This window comes from Ctenocephalides felis, unplaced genomic scaffold (assembly GCF_003426905.1).
Source record: "Ctenocephalides felis isolate EL2017-DRISC unplaced genomic scaffold, ASM342690v1 CF-g0.4_SCAFFOLD_01886, whole genome shotgun sequence".
In the NCBI taxonomy this organism is placed as follows: domain Eukaryota; kingdom Metazoa; phylum Arthropoda; class Insecta; order Siphonaptera; family Pulicidae; genus Ctenocephalides; species Ctenocephalides felis.
In genome coordinates, this window is record NW_020538040.1 from 106,042,004 (window position 1) to 106,050,098 (window position 8,095).

The window sequence follows — 8,095 nt, forward strand, 5'->3', positions numbered from 1 at the left end:
AATGTCGATAGAAATGGCAAAACGCATAGTAATTACTATAGAAAATATATTGTGAAAAAAACTGTTCAAAATATGTTAATGCCCATTAATATTTGATTCACTTTGAGACAAGAAAATTAACGATCAGTCGCCAAGAAATTAAAGGATCGGTTGTTCTGTTCCGAAGCATGAGAACAGTTCCGCACTCAGTGGCCTCATCGACCCGTTGCGACCCCGGCAACAAAACAATTTTAATTGGCACGAGACTTAATCGTGAGAATTTCAATTCACTTCATTCTGATGATTTCTATTCATTGAAAATTTGTTACAGCATCTCATTTACGAATACAAAAATCCAATCGCGACAAGTAAAGGATATATTACACGAGGTTTTAGTGCACCATTAACTTATCTTATGGCGATGAGAATCGGCCAGTGGTTACTTTACATTTACGACTGTGGTTGATTTTAAGGCACATTGTCAAAAATTTATAACTTTTTATTCCACTTTTTGTCACATATTGTATTAATCACTTAATTATTAGAAGCAAATCTGAAAACTAATATTAAAACTAGTAATATTAAAAGGCATTTATTTCTGACTTAAAACACTTTTTATAATACACATATATACAACTTACGCTGAACGTCAAATAAAACGTATTTAATCTAAATTTATCTGTACACCAAAGTTCTTCGTGTCCGTCTTTACATTTTAATCCTACATCGGTTGGGGCTAGCTTCCGAAAATCTAGCCCTCGTAGCATAATTTATGCTAACTACATTTTTATAGTCTATTTATAAACCGCACACAAAACCGCGCGTTTGCCTTCTCTGGCTTTTGACCGCCATTACATTACTCAGTCTCGATACTAGATCATCCGTTTATTACGTACTCTTTGGAAACTACATTTCGGACACATTCTTGTTCTGGGATGTGATTTTCATATGAGAAACGGGGTAGTTATGTGTAAACTATGCATGTGTGTGGTGCACACCTTTGTAACAATATTTCATAGGCAACCATAGTGACTGAACTCAAAATTCTAACTAGTGGTGCATAGCAATGTGCCTTAAGGCAAATTTCCGTACTAAAAATTAAAATTTTCAAAAAAGCTTTAAATTTTTTTTAAAAACTTTGAAAAAGCCCGTCTCCTCATCGATAGAAATCGAATGTTTTTTGAATCATTCAAATCGGTTGATTTGTGTTCTTGAAATCGTCGACAAAAAATTATATCCGCACGCACGCACGCACAGCAAATGTTCAGAAACCTCTGAAACTAACTATGTAAAAATATGTAATAAACCGTAATAAATCATAATTTTCATTTTCGTTTTTTTGCGATTACTTTAACTTATCCTACGGGAAGTTAGAAACACCAACGTAATTTATTAATATAGAAAAATATTTCAATTTTTAAATTTCCAAATTTCTTATTTTGCAATATAAGCCTTATTCTGCAATTATTTCATATTGATACGATACGTTTACCATTGATGTCTTGATTAACTAAATAATTGCTGTTCTTGAAAATGTTGAAAACCTTTTCAATATAGTGATATGATTTATTAATATTAGATTTATTCAGTGAATTACTTTAACCAGAATATAGTTCTTGGTATATATGAATTTATGATAGAATTAGGCAGCGTTCATTAATCACGTGATCGATTTTTTATGGATTTTTGGACCCTCCTTCCACTTGGTGATTCGTGGTAATATTCAAAATTAGCCCCCCCCCCCCCCTACCAAACATCACGTGTATTTTTAGTTACGAAAAAAAATGTAAAATTTTTAATTTTTTGAAAATGTTTGGATTTTTAAAAAAATCAGATAAAAAATAAATACACATGATATCTAGCTATACCTCTCCCTCCCCCACATGATATTTCGTGATTTTTTGTGATTAATGGACGCCCCCCTGAGCATCTCGGAATAATTTATCACAATTTTCCAAGATACAATTTTGTCATAATATCCAAGTAGAACTGTTATAACAAACAATGAGCTCATAGGTCAGTAATCTGCATGTTGTCTGTGATTAAGCCGACGGCAAAGTATTTACCCTTTACGTCGTGTGCTAATACGTTTATTAAGGAATTGCTACCCTCGGGCCCCTTAGAATGCACGCTGAATAAATAATAATAGATTCAGTATTTTATTCATTTATTAATAAATATTTATCATAAATGCGTTCATAAATAAATATTAAAAGGCAAACTTTAAGCGATCGATTAGCAGTTAATTGTTTATTAATCACTGATTTCCAAGTATTCAAGCTGCAGACATAAGTATCTCTAATTATATATTAATTAATCGTCTAACTTATAATTAATCCTATTTGAAATCTTGCCTTATAAGTTTTAATTATTAATAATTGTGTATTGATGTTGATGAAAATGATTTCAGCCAAAACCCTTTAGCAATAATAAATTCACGTCAAGATTCAAAGATGCCAATTTTAGGTCTTAATTCAGAAAAAAAACACGAAGACGTAATCAAACGAATACACACACAATTTCCGTTTTGTGCACTAACCAATTTAAGAAGATTTAAATCACATTTTGAGACCGTGATTTGTCATATCATCAGTGTAAATTTTACAGAAATATATATGAATGCATCGATATAATTTTATTTTCTGTAGTTTGTTGTATAAATATAGATACATACATGTGCATACATATATTTTACAAGACAAAATATTATGGAAAGTTAAACGAACAAAGCAGAGCAAAAAGTATGAAAATTTTAATCTCAAATGTGTATACACAGTTTGGTTTTAAATCAAGCGGAAAATATTTTCATGCAATTTAAATGTGTAGATTAGAAGTGTGTATTCTAGTTGTTAAAAGAAAGAAACAATTATATAAAAATATATATAGCAAATAAATCTTATAGCACCAATTGTCAAATTAAATCGAAACACGCGCCGAAGTGCTTTCAAGTTTATGCTCCAATTAAAACCTGCTCAATGACTGCATCCCATAAAATGCATCGATATAATTTTACCTTCTGTGTATTGTTGTATTAATAAATACATATACACATATATTTTACAAGACAAAAAAATTATGAAAGTTAAACGAAAAGCAGGGCAAAAATTTTAAAAATTGTAATGTATATTATTTAGTTCCTTATTAAATAAACAATAATCAATAATTATATGGTTAACTTATAACTAGCTACATATAATTCGGCTTTACAATTGTAATTTTTATGTCGGTGGTATTATATTAAAAATATATAGTTAAATGCATTCATTTAAAACTCTTCCTATTGAATAAATACTCGGAAGACAATGCAAATTACATTTTTAATTATTTTTTTAAATAAAATATCAAATTTAATACCACAATCTACATTGTCCAAATGCATATTTCTGTGTAGATTTTTTATTTAATATATAACCAAAATAGTCAATATAGTTCTTTAAAATATAAAAACATTTTCATCGAAAGCAGTAAATAAGAAACAACTACAAAAATTCATCATTTGTTAAACAAATGCATAATCATTGCTTTAGAATTCGTTTTGTCAACGACAGTATTATTGTATCTTTGTTTGCATGTGATTCAAAAGAAACATAAAACAAACTAGAATAAAATATTTTGGAAGCTAATTCGATGTACGTGTTTACACATACACATCATCCGAAACCGGATGATAGTACTAAGCGTAATTGCCCTGCCAAAAATTAGAAAAAACTTGTGGGGCGCATGGCATCGTGCCTTAAGGCAAATTGCTGGAACTACCCGTATCAAAAATTATTAATTTTTTAAAAACGATTAACATTGTTGAAAAAAATTACTTCAAACAAATTAGATTTTTGAGAAACTATAAATTTGACAAAAAAATTACTTCTTTTTGAAAAAAAAATGTTTTCTTTATTTTGACATATTTTGGAAATTCTGAACTTTTTTTCAAAGCAATCGTACTGCTTCAACTGCATAAAGACAAAATGTCAAAGCGCGTAAGCGCCGCGTCGCCGTCTAACGGATGAACATTGGTACGGAACCCATAGGAATGTAGACAAAATTTATACTTATCTTAAATCTCTGTAAAATATCTGATAATTTGATGTGCATATGTCTAATGATCATTTTTGACATTGGCATTTTTTTTTACTTTTTTCACTAGATCTTCGAAACCGCTAGACCTGCTTTCATGAAAATTTGATCAATTCTTCATCTTGTCAATACAAGTAAAATGTTTTTTGAATTATTAAAATCGGACGCTCCGTTCTCTTGAAAACCGAGTTACCATTTTTGGCACTTTTTGCCCCGTATCTTCAGAACGGCTAGACCCGTCTTCGCCAAAAACTAATCAGCACGTCTCCTTATCAATACGAATCGAATGTTTTTTAAATTATTCAAATCGCTTCATCCGTGTTCCCGAAATCGTCGACAAAAATTTGTATCCACACACACATACATACACGCACACACACAAATACATCCATTTTTTCTAAGGTATGCCAAAATGTTCAGAAGGTTTTGAAACGTAAAGATATATAAAAATTTTCATTTTCGATTTTTTTGCGATTACTATAACTTGCCCTACGGGAACTTAAAAATATTTTACGTTGTTTAGGAATTATGAGCGTTTAAGTGCAACTTAGAGCTTTGGTGAAATGTGACCATTTTTCGGTTATTGTGTTGAATTGATATTACTTTGAATAATTTCAACTTTAGAACTGTAGCCGTAAATAGCATTTCTAAGACTATACCAATTATACAATTGCCGAAAGGTTTCAAAAATTAAGACTTTTTGTTGAACAGTGAATTTAAATTTTTTTAAATCGTTTAACTTTGTGAAGCGGCCCTCTTGTAAAATAATGTACTAAAGTGTGTTGGTGCCTTTAATCTAGATTGTAAATAATAAAATACTTAATAGTCTCATAATAAAAAATATCAAGTAAAAAAATAAATACCTAAAAATAACAGCTTTATTTTCATTACTTACCGTCTTCTTATACAATTTCTTTTAAATTTAATATATTTTATATTTATTCTCATTTGGTATGGACTCTTGTAAAAAGGAAAGTTGAATACCGATTACTTTAATATTAGTAAAGTGGAAATAGACAAATAAAATAGAATGAAAAATAAGATATGCGAAAAAATCACAACATCGGAAAAAATACGAATTAAAATGTATAAAAATATTTTTCAAAAAGTTGGAAAAATGACAATCTCTAAAAGTGTTTTATACCTTCGGTTTATACTATTGCGCAGTATTTCCTATTGCCAGGCCGAAATAATAAATCATATTATTATTTCAATTAACTACCTCCAAATATTTCAGTTAACACTTTGTTTGATAAGAAGACCGGAATGTAGAAACATCAATGGCCGGGACAAAACAAACCGATAATGGTCTACGATTTCGTGCCAGTTTATATTAGCACTGATTTAATTGTTATCAATAAATAATTCTATACTTTAAACAATAGGTACATTTATGTGTGCACTTAATGTGGACACATACCCATACACGCCGTATATATATTTAGTTTTTTTCGACGCTGGAACATATTTGAAAATAATTAGCAGCCCATTCGACGAAATAAAAAAAAAGTTAAATTTTTTTTTTACCTTTGTCATATATATATATATATATATATATATATATATATATATATATATATATATATATATATATATATATATATATATATATATATATATATATATATATATACGCTAACATATTTTTCTATCTTTGCTTCCAAAAATGTCTGGCGAATATTGTATAATATTTTCACGATTCACGTCGTCGTAGTCGTCGGTAATTATTGATACTTTCATTTTCTGCTGAAATTAACTTCAAAGTGATGCAATTTAATTGATTGTACCGCCGAAGGGAAACAAAACGTCGTGATTATCATTATGTCGCATGTACTGCGCCTAAGTTTCTAATAGATGACCACTACGACCCTTAGGCTTGAAATAACAGACATTTTTATATAAAGTTCAAATGTTTAGAAATATAAATTCTCAATGATGGATAGGAATTAGGCAGTTTTAGATTACGAACTGCATGAAAATTACAATTATAAAACTGTACAAAAATACAGCGATATGTTAAAATTTCCGCATTTCACAGCTAAAAGCTTGAAAAAAAAACGAAATATTTGTGTGTGCACATAAATGTCAATTTCTCTTTCGTGAATGTTTTACCAAAATATGAGTTCAAATTAACGGAAGATTAATTATCACTTTAATGGTTAATAATTTAAAATCCAATTGGGACTAGGAAACAAACTCTTAATGTACAAGCCTATTTACTTTTATGAAATAGAACTGGGTACATAAAGTGATAAACTGTAGAAACACATAACAATGGGTATGCTAAACCATTAACCACAAAAATATTATAGTTTTCTGTAAAAAGGAACCACCAAATAGAGATTAAAAAAACAACCAACAAAGTTACTGTAACGAATTAGGGCTCTCATTGAGGAAAAATGGATCTCGAGGGATCTCAATAACTTATAAAATGATCCATATTCTAATAAATATTTAACAAAGAGTTAGCAGATTAAAAATGCAGTGGAAGTTTAAGTTGACACCCAACAGTCCAGCACTTTTTAACTTCCCGTAGGATTCTCAAAAATCTAATTTTTCAGAGTATTATTTTTTCACAAATGTTAATCTTTAAAAAAAATAATAATTTTTGGTACGGAAGTTCCAGCAATTTGCCTTAAGGCACGATGCCATGCGCCCCACTAGTTAACTTCCTGTAGGGTAAGTTATAGTAATCGCAAAAAATCGAAAATGAAAATTTTTATATATCTTTACGTTTCAGATGTTTCTGAACATTTTGGCATACCTTAGAAAAATGGATGTATGTGTGTGTGTGTGGTTGTGTGTGTGTGTATGTATGTATGTGTAGTATGTATGTAATGTATTTGTATGTATGTATGTACGTGTGTGTATGTATGTGCGGATACAAATTTTCGTCGACGATTTCGGGAACACGGATCAACCGATTTGATAATTCAAAAAGCATTCGATTCGTATTGATAAGGAGACGTGCTGATTAGTTTTTTGGCGAAGGCAGGTCGAGCCGTTCCAAAGATACGAGGCAAAAAGTGCCGAAAACGGTAACTCAGTTTTTAAGAGAACGGAGCGTCCGATTTTAATAATTCAAAAAAAATTTGACTTGTATTGACAAGATGAAGAATTGATCAAATTTTCATGAGGCAGGTCTAGCGGTTTCGGAGATCTAACGAAAAAAGTGAAAAAAAATGCCATTTGCGGTCAAAAAATGATCATTAGACATATGCACATCAAATATCAGATATTTATAGAGATTTTAACAATAAGTATAAATTTTGTTTGCATTCCTATGGGTTCCGTACCAATGTTTATTCGTTAGACGGCGACGCGGGCGCGTTACGCGCTTTGACATTTGTCTCTATGCAGTTAAAGCAGTACGCCCGCTTTGAAAAAAGTTCAGATCTTCCAAAATATGCCAAAATAAAGAAAACATTATTTTTTTCAAAAAAAATTTAAAAAAAAAATTTATAAAAAAAGTAATTTTTTGTCTATTTATAGTTTCTCGAAATCTTATTTTTTCGAAGTAAATTTTTTTTTAAAAATGTCAATCGTTTTTAAAAAAATAATAATTTTTGGTACGGGAAGTTCCAGCAGCAATTTGCCTTAAGGCACGATGCCTTAATTGCCTTAAGACAGAATTCCACTTACAGCTAGTTCGATTTTTTTTACAACAAATGTGCCTTTATAACGCTTGAGAGCTACTAAAACGTCTTCAGGGTGGTTCGCAATCATTCGGAAGAGCCTAGCTATTGTTCGGTAATCGTTGTGTTCATGGCAATTTCGTTATGTTTAGGTTCATGAACAAAGTATGTTCTACTAAATTCGTCGTCCCTACGTTTAAAATGAATATATTTTATTCCTTTCCACTTTACTACTCGTATGACACTAAACTTCAGTGACAGACAACACTCATATTCCCATGATGTTGTAAGATAACACCGCGACGTCCTAAGGAACGTACTCGCTTACTTTCTGTTCTTCAAATACTCAACTACAAGTAACTACGTAGTTTGATGCAAAAATAATCACAACAGGAATTCGCTTCGATTGC